Raw genomic sequence first — 18655 nt, 5'->3', positions numbered from 1 at the left:
TTGTTTACACTGTGAAATACTAGTTACTACTGTGCCACAGTTAAATGGGGTGTCATGCTACACAGAAAATACTGAATACAGAATATTAAGTGAACACAGGTTTAAGAGGAACCCAATTGCCAACACCTCCCGCTAAACTATATAGGCTGCAATGACATACCCACACTTTTTGAGGAGTGAAGTATATGGAGGCTATGTTTTATCCTGGAGATTATCCCAGAATTGCATTGCCTCCTACAACAGGGAATGTAGCCACCGCCATAGCTGTTGAAGTGCTGTGTCTCACAGATTGTACATAATACACCTTTAAGAGACACACTTGTGATAACATCACTGTATCACAACATGTGACAATAGTATAAACGTCTCGGTCTCCATCTTGCCAAGTCCTCTTGTGAAAGCTGCTGTGAAATGGAAACCATTCATTCTTTTAGATTGTCCACTCTACTTACTGTTATCTAATGAATGATATTGTAATTGCTGAGATTAATAGTAAAATGCAGCTCAGAACCTGAGAGTTTTGTACCACCCATCTAGCTTTTCTGAACGCTGTTCTAGATGTGAGTTGTTTTTTGAACACGCTTCAATCAGTCAGGCATGTAATAATATGTTTGCTTAGTAGATCCTTGGCAAGATTTCGATCAAACTGTCAGATTCCATTGAAGCACAGGGACTTAAAGGAAAAACTTGAAAAATAGCAAGGTGATTTATTTGAAACAAGAATGTAAGATGAGAAAGAACAGACTAGAAAGAGATGAGAAATGAGTCAAAGATAAAAAGAGGTGGGACATAAGCAGAGATAGTAGGAACTGCAGTAGTTTTCCTGCTCCTCTGATGCTGCTTGGCCTGCTGTGTTCATCCAGCTCTACACCTTCTTATCTGAGACATAAGCAGACTGCTAAAGAGAGGAGAAGGCAAGGCTTAGAGAAGAAAGTCCTGCATGGGCTGGGAGAGAGGCAGCAGTGAGAGGCAGAAACACCAATCCCTCCTAGTCTCAATTATTTACCATAGAGTTTCAATAAAAATAAACCAAAATGACATCAGCGTCATATTTATGAAATAGGAAAATCATGCTCAAAAGAGTCTGAAAGCAATCCAAAAATAGATGCAGCAGTAAGCCTTACTTCCCAAACATTTTCCCATCCTGACCATGTTTTGAGCTTTGAGATTTGTTGTGAATCCTCAGTGAGATCCGAGAGAGTGGGGGACTAAAAATAGTAGGGGGTCTCAAAATGAAACACCTCACAGGCTGAATGGGACACTGATATTGGAGAGCAAAAAAGCAAGTAGAGACATAGAGATGTACAGCTCGGAAACAGAAACTTCAGTCCAATACGTCCATGCTGACCAGATATCTTAAATTAATCTAGTCTCATTTGCCAGCATTTGGCCCATATCCTTCTAAACGCTTCCTATTCATGTACCCATCTAGATGGCTTTTAAATGTTGTAATTGTACCAGCCTCAACCACCTCCTCTAGCAATTCATTCCATACACACGTCACCCTGTGAGAAAAAGTTCCTGTTAGGTCCCTTTTCAAACTTTCCCCTCTCACCTTAAACCTATGCCCTCTAGTTTTGGGCTGCCCTACCCTGGGGAAAATACCTTAACTATTCACCCTATCCAAGTCCTTCATGATTTTATAAACTTCTATAAGGTCACCCCTCAGCCTCCAACGCTCCAGGAAAATAGCCCTGGCCTGTTCAGCGTCTCCATATAGCTCAAACCATTCAACCCTGGCAAGTGGCATGATGCTCAACATCAAATAGAGTAAGATATAGGTCAGTGTGGGGAAGAGAGTGGAACAGGGGGAGAGTGACCTGGAAAAATGAAAGTGGGTGGAGAACTGTGGGTGCAGGATGGAGGCCAGTGAAATTGGGGGAAATGGCCTTGAGAGTAGATGCCTGTCCAAGTAGAAACACAGCTGTAGTAATTTGATCAGTGCTCCAAAGCAGCCATTGATGCCAACAGTTCAGCTTGTGACCCACCTTGGGGGCCTGAACCCTACGTTGGGAGTGCAGCCATACACTCTCATAAGCCTGCACCAACATTCAATAAGATCATGGCTTAAACTTCAACATCATCTCACCCTTCCTGCCCTCTGTCCATTTTCCTAATTCCCTCAGCACCCAAAAATTTATCAATCTCAGTCATGAATCAAGTCATCAGCTGAGCTTCTCTGGAGGTGAACCCCAAAGATTTACCATCCCAATTGAAGAAGTTGCTCTTTATCTGAATGGCCATCCCCTTTTCCTAGCTCTAGACTCCCCAAACAGTGGAAGGAAACAACCTCTCAGCAGTCACCATCTCATGTCCTCTATCCATTTTATACATTTTAATAAGATCACCTCTAATTGTTTTAAATTCCAAAGAATATAGAACATTAATTCAATCCCTCCTCAAATCATAGCATTCTCTTCCCAGGTATCGATCTAGTGAATCTTTGCTTTCTCCTCATGATTAAACATTGCCTTATTTTGGTAAGGAGCCCAAAACTGTACATACTGTCCACATTGGTTGCATGAAAGCTTGAAAATAATTGCAGCAAGACTTTCTCATTCTTATGCAATGAACACTGCTAACAACCCTTTTAAGGTCCTATTGTTTGTAACTGTCTGATTCATATAGAAGGATCCCCAGTTCTCACTGAATACCAAGCTGTTATGTATGGCACCTCAGAAAAGATTCTGTTTACCCATTTTCTCCATGAAGTGAATAATTTATTACTTCCACACTTATACTCCACCTGCCACCATTTTGCCCAGTCACAATTGGCCTATATCTCATTGCAGAGCATTTGTGTCCTCTTCACAGCTTTACTTTAGCACCTAAAATTCTATCAATAGAGTAGCTTGAAGACCACAAGAAGTAGGAACACAAATAGGCCATTCAGCCCCTCAAGCCTGCTCATGACTGATCCAACATTCCTCACATCCACTTTCCTGTGTTTTCCCTTGATTCTTGATCAAGAATCTATCTCAGCCTTAAACATATACCAAGACACTGCCCCCAAAGCTCTCTGCGGCAAAGATTTCCAAAAACACACACAACACTCAGAAGGAATTCCTTCTTATCTCAATCTTAATTAGTGTCCCTTTATTCTGAGACAATGCTCTCTGGTCCTAGACTCTTCCACCAGGTACTAGAGGCTATCAAATAGTGTATTCTTCTAATTATTCAATATTTAGCATGATCAACAGCATCTTGAGACTAATGTACAGATCTGTCTACACAAAAGTTTTGAATGCATCATATTCACTTGTTATAGCTCAGATGTTATATTTCAGACATCACAATTTGCAGCACAGAAACATTAAAAAGGAAAAATAATCTTCTCCACCTTATTGTTAAGTGAAATCCAGAGGAGATCAGCAACATATTTTTGTTTAAGGAAGCATTTGGTTGGAACATCTCTTTGGCTAAAGTACAAATATACAAGGCATTCTGCAATTTCCCATGGCATTATTCACAGCACATGGGGCGTCACTCTGCTTTGTAAGGACAGATGTGTTATGTCACAAACATACAACTGTTGCAAGAATCATTCTCTGATGGGTTGGATCTGTGTACGAGTGATTGGTTGGATCTGTGTACGAGTGATTGGTTTCTTTAAGACTACAAAATCTAGTAAACTTAGCATTTAGCCAAGTACTATTTAATTGCCACTTTATAAAGGATTGGAATATGCCAGATTTTTTTTTGTTTACTCAGAGTACATCCAGCAATGGGTGTTATGTATGACAGAAGAACAATAGCACGTATTCTCAGCATAGAAAACCTCTGCCTCTGACTCACACCATTTCTTACCTGGAAATGCTTTCATTGGGTGCCTGAAATTGGAAAAACAGGAAGAACATGCAACAGCAAGTGAAGGAGTGGCAGGATAATCAGTTTAGTCCAGGCTTTGAGACAGAGTAGGGCAGAAAAACGTATCCATTTGTCAAGTTGCTGTTTTATTTTAAACTGTAGTGTCTGCCCATTGATTTTTTTTTTTTAAGTATAGCTAAATTAGTTTTACCTTGCTCATATCAGCTGCTAACAAAATGTAAACAGAAAAGTAGAATTCTTGGACCAACCCACTCCAGTCTTATGACATGATTCTGCACACAATTTTTTTGCTGCTCAATTCCATAGCAGAACCAAAATAACAATGGAATAAATAACCTGAAAGATTAAAATTAATCAGCAAAACCATCCAGAGCTGTCTTTAAAAACAACAAAATCAAATTGCTGGAAGAATTGCACAGGTCTGGCAGCATCTGTGGAGAGACACTGGATCCGAAACAGTAACTCATTTCCTCTCCACAGGAGCTGCCAGACCTGCACAATTCTTCCAGAAATTTCCTGATTTTGTTGCTGATTTCTAGCATCCACAGTTCTTTGTTCAGATCTTTCTTTATACTGTCTCGTGTGAATGTTATGTCATTGAGATATTAACCTAGTTTATTGTGGAGCTTTGTACCAAGTCAGAAACACTGAAGTCAGGACTTTTCCCTCCTTAGAGGTGGTGGGGCAGGTGGCAATAAAGGGCACCTGATCCACCAGTGACAGCTTTTAAATGGTCAATTAATGGCCTCAACCCACCTTCAGCCTGATTACCTGCCTTCCAAGCAGGAGAGAAATGTGGCTGCCTTACCAACAGGGAAATCAGAGAGGCCTGTCTGCCATCTTGGTGATGATGCCTCCATTTGCCCCAACCTGGGGGCATGAGGGCAGAGATAGTAGGAACTGCCGATGCTGGAGAATCTGAGATAACAAGGTGTAGAGCTGGATTAACACAGCAGGCTAAGCAGCATCAGAGGAGCAGGAAGGCTGATGTTTTGGGCCTAGACCCTTCTTCAGAAATGGGGGAGGGGAAGGGGGTTCTGAAATAAATAGGGAGGGGGGGAGGCGGATAGAAGATGGATAGAGGAGAAGATAGGTGGAGAGGAGACAGACAGGTCAAAGAGGCGGGGATGGAGCCAGTAAAGGTGAGTGTAGGTGGGGAGGTAGGGAGGAGATAGGTCAGTCCAGGGAGGACGGAGAGGTCAAGGGGGGCGGGATGAGGTTAGTAGGTAGGAGATGGGGGTGTGGCTTGAGGTGGGAGGAGGGGATAGGTTAGGGAGGCAGGGATAGGTTAGGGAGGCAGGGATGAGCTGGGCTGTTTTTGGGATGTGGTAGGAGGGGGAGGGGAGATTTTGAAGCTTGTGAAGACAACATTGATACTATTGGGCTGCAGGGTTCCCAAGCGGAATACGAGTTGCTGTTCCCGCAACCTTCGGGTAGCATTGTTGTGGCACTGCAGGAAGCCCAGGATGGACATGTCGTCTGAGGAATGGGAGGGGGAGTTGAAATGGTTCATGACTGAGAGGTGCTCCCCCTCCCATTCTGCGGACGACATGTCCATCCTGGGCCTCCTGCAGTGCCACAACGATGTTACCCGAAGGTTGCAGGAACAGCAACTCATATTCCGCTTGGGAACCCTGCAGCCCAATGGTATCAATGTGGACTTCACAAGCTTCAAAATCTCCCCTCCCCCTACCACATCCCAAAACCAGCCCAGCTCATCCCCGGCTCCCTAACTTGTTCTTCCTCCCACCTCAAGTCCCACCCCCATCTCCTACCTACTAACCTCATCCCACCCCCCCCTTGACCTGTCCGTCCTCCCTGGACTGACCTATCTCCTCCCTACCTCCCCACCTACACTCACCTTTACTGGCTCCATCCCCACCTCTTTGACCTATCTTCTCTCTCCACCTATCTTCTCTATCCATCTTCTAGCCACCTCCCCCATCCCCCATTTCTGAAGAAGGGTCTAGGCCCGAAACGTCAGCTTTCCTGCTCCTCTGATGCTGCTTGGCCTGCTGTGTTCATCCAGCTCTACACCTTGTTAACTCTATATATGAGGGCAGGTGGGTGATAACTGAGAGGCAACAACCCACCCTTGCCCCCATGCCCCATGAACTCCACCTGATAATGAGCACTACCTTCCCTCCACCGGAAAAAAAACCCACTTTCTTCCTTGTTGTCCTTTATAACCGCTCAGTACTCCAGTGCCCAGAGACTTCCTGCCTCTGATTGGCTGGCAGCTTCTGACAGGGCAGGACTTCAGGTCAATGGACCTGATAGGCCGAGAAGCCCACCAGTCAGCTCTTGCTGATTGGGGTGGTGGAACAAGGTGGTAGCGACCCCAACCCCCAAAGACACCCACCCCCGTACTTAGCACAGAGAGCACAAAATGTTGGCTTGGATGTGAATGCATCTTAAATGTGATAGCTAGGGGATGTTTTGGTAAAACAGCATATAAATCTTGTATATGTTAGGTCCACACTGAATATTCAACAATGTCAAAATATAACAAATATGACTGAATGTACAACTAAATGAAACTACATTCAAATAAAGTTTTTGCTATTAATGTGATATTTTAAGCAAAGAATTCAAACAAAGGTTTATTCCAGGAGAGATTTAAAATGGTACATATCTTTTTTCGTCTGGGAGCCTGGAATCTTTTGTGTTTTTCTGAGCATTCAGTCCTTTCCAAAATTATTCTTTCATTTGTTCTCAGGGATGTATAGAGGTTATAGCGAGGTCAACATTTATTGCCCAACCCCAAGCTGCTTCAGTGCCAAGAGAATGTACTTTGCATGGAATCAACAAGCTACTCACAAGAAGTGTCCCTTTAGGAACTGTACACATGCAGCCCTCTGGCAAATTTAAAGGGATCATGCAGCATAACAAATAAATTGCTCACAGCGAAAGGGTATTAGAGGGAACATTTTTTTTAAAAAACATGTTTGGATGCCCCTAAGTAGGCAGCAGTGCTTTAACCATTTGTGTGTTGTAAGACTGCTAAGACCCTTTCTATCCTTATCAACAGGAGTGCTAACCTGCTGTCACATAACTTCCTTACCCTGAGAAAGTTGTACCTGACCTTGATAGGCAGCAGTGGTAGTGGAGGTCCCACAATAGCAGACAATTCCAGGGTGTTGCCCAGTAATGATGAAGATAGGGCAAAATATGTAAAACCAAGTATGGTATGTGAGTCAGAGGGAATGTTGGAGCCCCTGCTGGTCAAAATCGCTAAATCTGAAGATTGTGGGTTCCTGTGAAAGGTCATGGAAATGAATTGTTACCTTTGTCTTTCGCTGCCTCTCTAGATGCTGTCAGACCTGCTGAATGTTTCCAATTTTTTTCCCTTTTTAGTTTGGATTTCCAGCCTCTGGAGTATTTTCCTCTTGGATGCTTATTGAGTTCCTGTACTCCATGTTCTACAGAGGATGACTAACCGCCACAATTTTGTTTTTCTTTATTCATTCACTGGATGAGGGTGGCGCTAGCTTGGCTGCATTTATTGCCCATCCCTAATTGCCCAGAGGGCAGATAAGAGTCAACCACATTGCTGTGAGTCTGGAGTCACATGTAGCCAGACCAGGTAAGGATGGCAGTTTCCTTCCCTAAAGGATATTAGTGAATCAGATGGGTTTTTTTCCAACAATCGACAATGGATTCACGGTCATCATTAGATTCTAGGGCATCACCTCCCCTAAGTGGAGAGGAGGAAGTATGAATCCAAGAACACCAGAGTCAGATAAGCAAACATGCTGGATGTTATCAAGGTTCTTGAATGTTACCTTCTTGACAAGTGATGATTATCCATTAGACTCCTAACTAGGACCTTGTAGATGACATTGATACTCTGAGAGGTCACCATCACAACATAAGAATTACGAGCAGACTAGGCCATCACACTCCTCTGGCCTGCACTTTTACACAACGAGTGGTTCGTGTGTGGACTGAACTCCCAGAAGAAGTGGTGGATGTGGGTGCAGTTACAATTTTCAAAAAACATTTGGATAAGTTCATGAATAAGAAACGATTGGAGGGAAATGTGCCAAGCGCAGGTAGGTGGGTTAGTTTACTTCGGGATTATGGTCGGCATGGACTAATTGAACCGAAGGGTCTGTTTGCATGCTGTATGGCTCCACAACTGATTTCCACGGTCCTGTCTAGCCCTATATCATCTGACTCCCTTGTCAGTCAGAAATCTAACTCAGCCTTAAAAGTATTCAATGACCAGTGCTTTGTAGGAAAGACAATTCCACAGTCTATTGGCCTGCAGAGAGGAAACACTTCTCCTCATCCCTTCTTAACTGGGAGACTAACTTAGTTGACATTACTTACTTGAGGAACTACTGTAACAGTAATTCTGGGACTATGATCGTTACCCTGTGATAATGACAACCAACTTCATTTATGGCACTTATGAATGTAGCCACCAAAAGTTTTCCCATTAACCCATGTTATTCTCCTACTTTTATAGGGTTCCTTGACACCCTTTTCTGCTCCGGCCCAAATGCTTCTTTTTCAGGGCTCTCTGGGCTCTGTCTGCACCTATCTGCTCACTCCTTCACCATCCTGTTCCCCCAACCTCCATTCCACTCCCGAATCCCTGTCATCAAGATAAATACCACTTTGCCCTGAAGCCATCTGTTCTGAAAAAGGGTCACTGGACTTGAAATATTAATTCTGTTTCTTTCTCCACAGATGCTGCCAGATCTGCTGAGTTTCTCCAGCACTTTCTGTTTTTGTTTCAGAATTCCAGCATTTGCAGTTCTTTGTTTTGTTTTATTTTAGTATTCATTTTTAAAATTTCTTTTTGCCATATAGTGATTTCTCTATATTTCAAATTGATAGCTTGATCTCGAACATAGAACATAGAACAGTACAGAACAGGCTCTTCGGCCCACTTTTACACTAATCCTCAGGTCTATCTAACCTCCACCCCTACCTTATACTATCATCCATGGTCTGCCTATCTAATAGCCGCTTAAATGCCCCTAATGAGGCCGACTCCACTACCCTCTCTGGCAACACATTCCACACCCCTACCACTCTCTGAGTAAAGAACCTACCTCTGACGTCTCGCCTATGTCTACCTCCATTCACTTTAAAACTATGCCCCCTCGTAATAGCTACCTCCACCCTAGGAAAAAGTCTCTGGCTGTCCATTCTATCTATACCTCTTTCTATACCTCTGATCATTTTGTACACCTTTATCAAGTCACCTCTCATCCTTCGTCATTCTAAACAGAAAAGCCCTTGCTCTCTCAACCTTTCCTCGTAAGACCTTCCCTCCATTCCAGGCAACATCCTGGTAAATCTCCTCTGCACCTTTTCCAATGCTTCCACATCTTTCCTGTAATAAGGCGACCAGAACTGGACACAATACTCCAGATGTGGCCAAACCAGGCTTTTGTATAGCTGAAGCATAACTTCACGGCTCTTGAACTCAATCCCTCTATTAATGAAAGCTAACTCACCATATGCCTTCTTAACAACTCTATCACCTGGGTGGCAGCTTTCAGGGAACTATGGACATGAACCCCAAGATCCCTCTGCTCCTCCACACTGCCATGAATCTTTCCATTAACCCTGTATTCTGCTTTCAATTTTGTCCTTCCAAAATGAATCGCCTCACACTTTTCAGGGTTAAACTCCATCTGCCACTTCTCAGCCCAGCTCTGCATCCTATCAATGTCCCTTTGTAACCTAGAACAGCCCTCTGCACTATTCACAACTCAACCCACCTTCATATCGTCCGCGAACTTGCTAATCCACCCTTCCACTCCTTCATCCAAATCATTTACAAAAATCACAAATAGAAGAGGACCCAGAACAGATCCTTGTGGTACACCACTCGTAACTGAGCACCATGTTGAATATTTTCCGTCCACTATCACCCAAAGTCTTCTAAGGGTCAGCCAATTCTGAATCCAATCTGCCACATTTCCCCCTATCCCATGCCTCCTTACCTTCTGCATGAGCCTACCATGGGGAACTTTATCAAACAACTTACTTAAATCTATGTATACCACATCGACTCCTCTACCTTCATCCATGTGTTTGGTCACCTCTTCAAAGAATTCATTAAGGTTTGTGAGGCATGATCTACCCCTCACAAATCCATGCTGACTATCATGAATCAAACTGTGCCTTTCCAAGTGATCATAAATCCTATCTCTTAGAGCCCTTTCCAATAATTTGCCCACCACTCATGTAACACTAACTGGCCTGTAATTTCTGGGGTTATCCCTATTCCCTTTTTTGAACAAAGGAATGACATTTGCCTCTCTCCAATCTTCCGGCACTATACCCGTGGACAGTTAGGACGAAAAGATCATCGCCAAAGGCCCTGCAATCTCTTCCCACGTTTCCCATGGAATCCTTGGAGAAACCCCATCAGGCCCGGGGGGCTTATCTATCTTCAAGTTCCTCAAAATTCCTAGTACATCTTCCTTACTAACATTGACCTCCTCTAGCCTACCAGCCTGTTTCACACTGTGCTTCTCTACAACTAGGTCCCTCACAGTTGTGAATACCGAAGAAAAGTATTCATTAAGGACCACTCCTATCTCTTTAGGCTCCGTGCACAAATTCCCTTTATAATCCTTGATCGGCCCTACCCTTTCACGTATATGTAAAAAGCCTTGGAGTTTTCCTTGATCCTATCTGCCAAGGTTTTGTCATGCGCCCCCCCATATCACCCTATGTTTGTTTTGAAGCATACATATGTACTCCTATCTAAGAGAATATTGAGTAAATCAGAAACTTGGACACACACTAGCAAACACCTATCATAGATCATTAAAAATAATCAGAATAGATAACAGGGTTGAGGAGTGGGAGCATATGACAGAAGCACAATACATATTGAGAGAGTACTTGCACAAAACTTACACACTAAACATGATCATGTTTGCTATTTTTTTCTATTTCTTTATAATATAATTCATGAGATAAAACAGCTGATTGTTTTGTGTGCAGCAATTTCCAAAAGGTAGATAGAAGGCACATAGAAAGCTGTTCTACTTCCAAATGTTTAATTCAGAAGCAAAGGAGATTCCAAATCACATTGAAGGTGCTGACATTTTGCATTGTTAATTGGTTTTAGTGAATCTGAAAACACATCAGTCTTGCAAATTGTCTGTGAGATACTAAGGTAGAGATGTTCCATATTATTTATGAAATTCTTTCCTTTACTGTTTTGGCAGAAACATTAACAGCCTCTGGTAAAATAATGCAGGAAGGAATTTCGTTTGAGGCGATTGAGGTCTTTCCTTCTAGTATCTAACGGCATAATTTCAAGGCTGTTATTTGTAAATATAATTGTGGATTTGCTAAAGCTCATGAACAGTGGAAAAGGCAAAGCTTTGGTGCTGGTGCCTCTATGATTTATCATATTGCCATGCCTTAGTTTAAAGGTTAATAGTGCACAGTGAATAGAAGTTCTGTGAATTTTCCTTTTAATTGAAGATAGCTTGCAGAAGTTAATTCTAGTGAGGCTTTTAAGCCACTGCAAATGAAAGATTCTGCTTTCCATGTATGTCAAAGCTGTCATGTGGTAATGCTGACCATGCATTTCCTGTCAACATTTTCCGCTATAAATTCTTATGTCCTTATTTGTAATGGAAAGTGCCTATGTAAATGTGTCACGCAATAATTACATTCCCCCTTCCACACTAATGGAGACATGGTGGAGGCAGGGGTGAAGAGTGTAATTACAGGGTGTACAGATGCAATTTGCATTATGAACAAGAGAATATGAATTTACAATTGACCTATAAAATGTGCACATAATTATGAGTTATAAATGGAGTTAAATTGAGCTGGCAAACACTGCAAATGACCAATGTATTCTAAACCTACTTCACTTGAAGGCTACATGTGATCTCAATTCCCCCTGTGCAACACCAGAAGAGATTTATTGGTATATTTCTTGAAGATTTCTGGGGAGACAGTCAAAAGAAAAATCTTTGGGTGTACCTTTCAATTGTAAGAAAAAAAACTGTGGAATGATACAGAATTTCCTTGCAAAGAAATTTCCCCAACACTGTAGAGAATAATGATGAAATTCTTATTGTCTCTGGCTGTTTCTCTTGCTTGTTCTCTCTCCCACACTCAGATACAGAATTTCCTCACAAAGGAATTCCATTATTCTCTAGAGAATGGTGGTAGATTTTTTTTTCATATTTTATCTCTCAGTCTCTGTCTCTGTCTCTCTTCCACTCACTGAATGACCATTTCCTCACAGAAAGGCTCCTGTATGCTCTAGAGAGTATGACTGACTTTTTTATTGTCTGCCTGTCTCTGATCCAGAATTTTCTCATGGAAAAATTCTTTATGTGCTAGATCCTGGTTATATCATTTTGAAAGCTGTTCCTCTTGTATTTTTCTTTTTTGCTCTGGTTCTTTGACTGTGTTCATCTTTTCCTGTCTTTCTCACATGCGCTAACTCAGTCCCTCTCACTCTGAATGCCTTTTTTTTATTTTCTCTCTGTTGCTTTGTCTCTCCGTCTCTCTCTGCCTTAGTTTCTGTCTCTCCTGCTCTGTGTATGTCGTTCTCACTTTGTCTCTTAATCTCTCTTTGCCACGGTCTCTCTCTTTCTTTCTATCTCAGTCTCTGTGAGTCTTTGTTTCTGACTTTCTTATCTCTCTGTTTTCCTGTCTCTGTCTTTTTGTCTTAGGTTGTCTTCCACATCTAGTTTCTCTCTTCCCTCCGTTTCTTTATCACTCCGTCCTTCAACAGTTACACTGGCCCTCTCCTGCTGTCTGTCTCCCCTTATCTCTTAGTCTCTCCTGCTCTCACTGTTTCAGTCTTTCCTTTTTTCTGTCTCTCCCTCCACCACTTCCTCCTGCTCCCTTCCTCTCTCTGTCTCATTCTCTCTGTGTCTCCCATTCTCTGTCTATCCATAAATTGTGTGTGACACCTCAATGTCGTCTAGAGCATTGAAACAGAGACCTTACATATGGCAGCAAGGTAAATAGAACAACGTGAACATGACTGAGGGCATACCAGGCTTGAATCGGGACTTTTTCTGGATCTGAGGATCACGGCTGCCAGTTGGACTCATGTGTTTTAAAAAGAAGGTATGTTTTGTGATGTAGCATTAGAGAAATATAAGCAAAATGAAGACAATTTACTCAAATATCAAGAACACTGACAAGCAAAATAGGGTAACCAAAATCCTGATAGATGTGGAAAAAGTCAGTGGAGTAGTTTAAAAGAACAAAATAGGGAGAGAATCAGTATGAACAGTTCAAGGTCAGTGCAAATGGCTGGTAGTTAGAGAACTGGAATAAATTCTATCGGTTTTGAGATAAACAAAAGTTAAGCTCAGTAGCATTAGAGGCAAAAAAAATGCCATCAAAGAAGTTTCGGCAGAAAAGAAACCACATTTATGTCGAAAATCAGAGCCTCAGACAAGTCTAAGGATCTTAACTGCATGAGTCAACAGATGCAGGTACAGAGGCAATCCTTGGGGCACATCAGAGCTTTTAGACAGCAATTAATGCCATAATGATTTAAAATGAGTTCATTGTTTTATTACAATGTGTCAAGTAATGAGATTGTCGAGTATATTTAAGCATAACTGTAGACAATGCTTTAACTTTGTTGTAACAATATAACAAATGATGTGTGACAAAATTATTTAATTTTTAAATATGAAGTGTGGAAATGGATAAGTATTTATTACAATGTGTCAGTTTGTAATTTGAGTTCATTTGTACAACTTCAGCAGGCAAAGAATAGGAGAGTGATCAAAACTGCTAATTGCACTAAATGTAGACACCCTTCAATGTTATTTAGAATCAAATAAATCACATGATTTGAGTTTCGATTAAAGTATCAGTTTTTTTTCACAATTTGCACTATAAGTTAATATCCAGCAGGTCATTGAATGGATTTCTTTACATTCTATTGAATTGACATTGCTTGCGTTTTCTGATTATAAATTTAAACAGCAGTTGGAAATATACAGCAGGTCTGATAGCATCTTCTAAAGAAGAGTCATATCAGACTTGAAAATATTGACTCTGTTTTCCTCTCCATAGAATGATGCCAGACCTGCTGAGTTTCTCCAGCACTTACTGTTTATATTTCTCGCTATCCAGACCCCTCATGATTTTGAACACCCCTATCAGATTCCTATCCAGTATTAATGATAGTTTTGTTAAGGGAACAATGCAGACACAATGGGCCATATGGTGACCATAAAATGTAGGAGCAAGAAGTAGGCCATTCTGCCCATTGATGTTTGCTCTGCCATTCAATGATTTCAACATTCTGAAATCTGCCTCAACCCCCTGTTAGTTCTCTCAGTGATTAAAAAGAAATCTATCTCAGCCTTGAATACACTCAATGACACAGCCTCAAAAGTCCTCTGCAGTGAATAATTCCACAGTTTCACAATCCTATGAGAGAAGAAATTCCTCCTTATCTCTGTCATAAATGTACCACCCCTTATTCTGAGATAATGCCCTCTAGTCCTAGACTCTCCCACAAGGGGAAACATACTCCCACCGCCTACTGCGCTGTGTGATTCTCCACATAAAACATATCTAATGAAGTTCTGCACGATTCCCTCCCCTGGTTGTAATGGGCGTTGATGCATTGAGCTGTCACTCAGAAACTGTCACTGAGCAGACACCAAGATCCGCAGTGACACTCTCCCCCACAACCTAACCTGACCGCTGTCCAGATCCCGCCTCCGCACCGACGGCGGGGATGCTCGTTGATTGGCGGGTGACGTCAGCGCGGCCGTGGCGTCGGCGGACGGACGCGGCGGCGATTGGCTGGGAGGGCTGTCTATCGGGAGTGGGGGGTGGGGAGGGGTTTGGCCGGCAGGTTAGGTTGCGCGTGAACGGCTCTGAGGAGTTGACGGCGGTGGTGACGGCGAAGGGCTTGAGGCACCGATAGAGAACGGGACAGGGAGACTGTCAGACAGGAGGGGTGGGCCGTTCCTTCCGCCATGCCGGCCGTACCTCGGGGGAAGCCGGCGGCTTCCCCCTCTCGGTTTGCCTGTCAGGCCGGGCGCAGCTAAGTCGTTTCCCCCTCCATCCGTCAGGGGGGCGGTGAGGAGGAGGGCGGCGGGGGGACAGCCGCAGGCCTCCCGGGGGTATTTATATGGGCTGCCGCCTACTGAGGTGAATCAGCCCCTGGGGGGTGGGAAAATCTCAATCATTAAATCCCCCCCCCCCCCCCCCCCCCTGCCGGAGAAGGAGGGGGTCTCCTTCCCTCAGTCGGTGTCTTTCCCTCTCCCTCCCCTTACCCTCCCCAACTCCCTGTCTCCTTCCGGCAGACGGTACGGATCCTCCTTCACGCGGCTTCATATTCAAGGCCAAGACTTCGGGGGTGTTTCCTGCGGCTGTGGTGACCAGGTCAGTAAGTGCCCTGTCTCTTCCCCAACCCCCATCCCCTTCACATCTCTCTCTCTCTCTCTCTCTGTATGTCAGGCCTGGAGCTGTTGTAACTTGGGGGCAGTCTCTCTGTCTCTGTCTCTCTCTCTCTGTATCTCACTCCTGCTCGACATCTCTCACTCTTTCACTTCCACATTCCTTCCTGCTAGATTCTGAATAAATGGCGTCTCCAAGGTGAAAGGGGGGGGGAATAATTTTTAAAAAAAAATCATCCCTGCTTCACTGCAGAAGAGTGTGGGAGAAAATACAGAAGGAACCAACTTTTTTCAAGCTCTATAATTATTAAAATAAAATATTCATAACTGGGATGTTTTGTCTCTTTGTAAAGATGTTTGTATCTTTTTAAATTGTCACCATTGATTTCTCTTTGTTAGACTCAGATTGTGGTACACTGTTACTCTTGAAGCAGCTTGAAAAATGTTTTCATCTCCGGCAGAAAGATTTTATTTTATCTTCTACATCTCTCTCTCTCTCTCTCTCTCCTTTCAGCTTTCTTTTGTGCTCACTGTCTGCAAGCTGTCTGCCTTCTCTTTTCAAAGCTTCTCCTCTTTCATTCACCCCCTTTCTGTAGCTCTTTCTCTTTTGTTCCTATTCTCCTCGTTCTCTCTCTCTATTCAGGCTTTCCTTTCTATTTTCCTGAATAACATCGAGAATTTTTAGGATGGGGGAGGGTTTGTGCTTAAACTGCTGCGGAAACTCCAGAAAAAGCTTTCTTGCATTCATTTAAAGCAGATGGGGTCCAGGAGAGAGAGAGAGATGTTGTGTAAATTATTTGCATGTATATTGGCTGTGATTTGAATGTTAAAAGTGCATTACCTGTTGACAACGATGATTTTTGTCTTGAATTTAATGGCTTTCTAAATTAATTTATAATACACCTAAGGAATAACATGTAGCCAAAAACCTTGTCCTTGGTTGTATCAACACAGATTTCGAGGTATGGTCAGTTGTTCCTGAGACTTAAAGAATTAACCCTTTATGCAAGTGCTACCACTGCTAATGTGTGGATCTTTGTAGGGATGGCAAGCACCCTGTCATTTGAATTGAGGTCCCTTTTTTAAGTAAAAGAAGCCTTAAACTCTGCACAGCTGAAACAGTTTTTAAAGTAACTGAAACCAGTAAAACTGGGTAAAGTTGTTGGAATGTTGAGACAGATGGAGTATACTTCCTATTGTGAATTTAGCAAGTGTATAAGAAATCGTTCCGTTGTGCACAATATTTTAATTCCAAATGATAGGTTAGTATAAAGACTGCAACTTAAAATTTCCATTTGAGCTAGAAAATATACTAACGTAAATGTTAGTTAAATTAGTGTTATTCATTGCAACAAAGTCTAATGCAGCACTGTCCTTTTTATGCTGTCGTGTCCGTTATACTGAAATTTTACACAATATTAATGAAGATATTCAGAAGTCTTAGAGTTGGGACTCATCTTGGGTAAAAAGTGAGAGCATGATGGTAAGGATGTCAAAACATGCATAGCAACTCATGGCTAGAGAGAATTTACTTGAGATACTGATCCATCAAATAATTTCAATAAAGTAAATTGGAAATACAACCTTTAACAGGCATGTATGACATTCTAACTGAATTTACAGGCTTATAATTACACTGGATCTAAACTTCAGGTGTTCAGAGGTAAATAGTTGCCGTCTAGACTGATAGTGCTTTGAATTTAAAATCCTCATTGTTTTCAAATTCCTTAATGACTTTGCTTCATCCTCTTTTGTAGTTTTTCTGACAGTACTCTAGGATTTTGCCCAAGTTTAATCATTTGACTACTAGTTAAGGACTACCTTCAACTGCTGAGGCCATGAGCTGCCGAATGTGTCTGTCTCTGTCTCCTTCTTCAGAGTACTTGTTGAAATTTGACTCTTTGACCAGTATTTTGGTCACCTCTGCTTGCATGTCCTTTTGTGCCTCTGTGTTAAATTTTTGCTCGATAATGCTCTTGTGAAGTTCCTTGGGGCACATACGTTAGTAGTGCCATGTATGTGCAAGTTATTGATGGCATTGGTTTTAGATACGTCAATAACTACATCAAGCAATAACATAAGGTCCATATACTATTCTATGGAAATTATATTGTACCAGGAAATTAAGGATATGAGCGTTAAAGGTTGAAATCAACTGTTTTGAATTGAGTCTTTATTTACAATAAAAATATATTTTTCTAATTGAATTTTTCAAATTTCAGTAGCAAACTGGTCTTTGGCTGTAATTAAGAATAGTGCAGTGTGAACCGCTGTTTGTTGCAGAAGCAATATGAATGGTATCCTTAATCGAGTGACTCCAGACTATCTGTAATCAGAATGCAATGTTGTCCAGACTATGAGCAAGCAAATAATAGATAATTGCCTGTATGTGGAAGGGACTCCAAGATTGATGATTTCAGCCAAAGATTGACATTGCAGAATCATTCATCAAGTCACTCAGTCCTCACCAAGAAGTTGACAGCATGGATGGAAAATTGCGCTTCTATCAGTTGGTCCCATTCCATAAACCATTTGTTTATTCTGGTTTCAATGTGAGCACTTGAATAGCAGTAGGTACCTGTTTTACCATTTTACTTAATTGACTTGCTTGTGTCTTGTATTCAAATATACAAACTTATTTCAATTAAACTCCCTTTCCCTTGTTCTTTAGGGTACTTTTATGTTTTCCCTTAACTCAACAGAAGGATAGGAAATCTTTATGCAGACTGAATAATGTTTTCCTTTTGGAAATCACCCTTGGATTATCACTGCAGATGCATATCTGTTACAATGTAACCCTTAATCCACTTGTGTAGAGACAGTCAGAGACTGAAAATGTGGAGAACATCAATAGTGCTTGCCCTCAAAAAAAATTATGTATTTTTTTAGTCAATATCTCTGAACAGGTTATGACACATGTCTGGAACAGGTGGTACTTGAACATTAGCTTCCTAGCTCAGAGGTAGGGACACTACCACTGCACCACGAGCCACCTTATAATATTTATTTTCAGAACTCGAGTGGTAAGGCCATCTTAATTTCTGTTTCCCATTTGGCTTGAGAAGGTTGTGATTGGTGGACTGTACTACTGAATCAGTTCTTGTGCTGCTTCTATAATTGAGAAGATGGATTTTCAACCATTACTGGAGAATGAGTGGAGATGCATGGTCAAGACAGGGTGATCTTTGATTTAGTGGATATTGTTTCCCATTATCTTTTTTGTTTTTGACTTTCTTGATGATAGAGGTTGCCGTGCTGCTAAGTTTTTGTGCATAGCAGAAGATTACAGGGTAATAATCTTATCTCTGTGATTGTGATGGCCATCATTGTTTGTGCTCTGCTCCCCAAACAAAATGATTTCCTGTTTGATACATTTCTTCTTTTAGACAACAGTTGGATGATCTTAAGTTCTTTCTGTTATGGCTGTTTAGTCAAACAGG

The 18655-nt window shown here is 42.0% G+C and overlaps 1 protein-coding gene and 1 non-coding gene across 2 annotated transcripts in view; both read right to left on the bottom strand.

Moving 5' to 3' along the window:
• Positions 1 to 18655, bottom strand: part of sema4ba (sema domain, immunoglobulin domain (Ig), transmembrane domain (TM) and short cytoplasmic domain, (semaphorin) 4Ba) — a 480563-nt gene that overhangs the window by 422852 nt on the left and 39056 nt on the right. The gene's annotated exons all lie outside the window — the stretch shown is intronic.
• Positions 6765 to 6886, bottom strand: LOC125486833. Its single transcript, XR_007265459.1, has one exon. It is a non-coding gene; the product is annotated as a U6atac minor spliceosomal RNA (small nuclear RNA).

The sequence above is a fragment of the Rhincodon typus genome, chromosome 33, assembly GCF_021869965.1.
Source record: "Rhincodon typus isolate 14 chromosome 33, sRhiTyp1.1, whole genome shotgun sequence".
Classification (NCBI taxonomy): domain Eukaryota; kingdom Metazoa; phylum Chordata; class Chondrichthyes; order Orectolobiformes; family Rhincodontidae; genus Rhincodon; species Rhincodon typus.
Note: the sequence above shows the minus strand (reverse complement) of the source record. Positions and strands in the feature narration are given on the sequence as shown.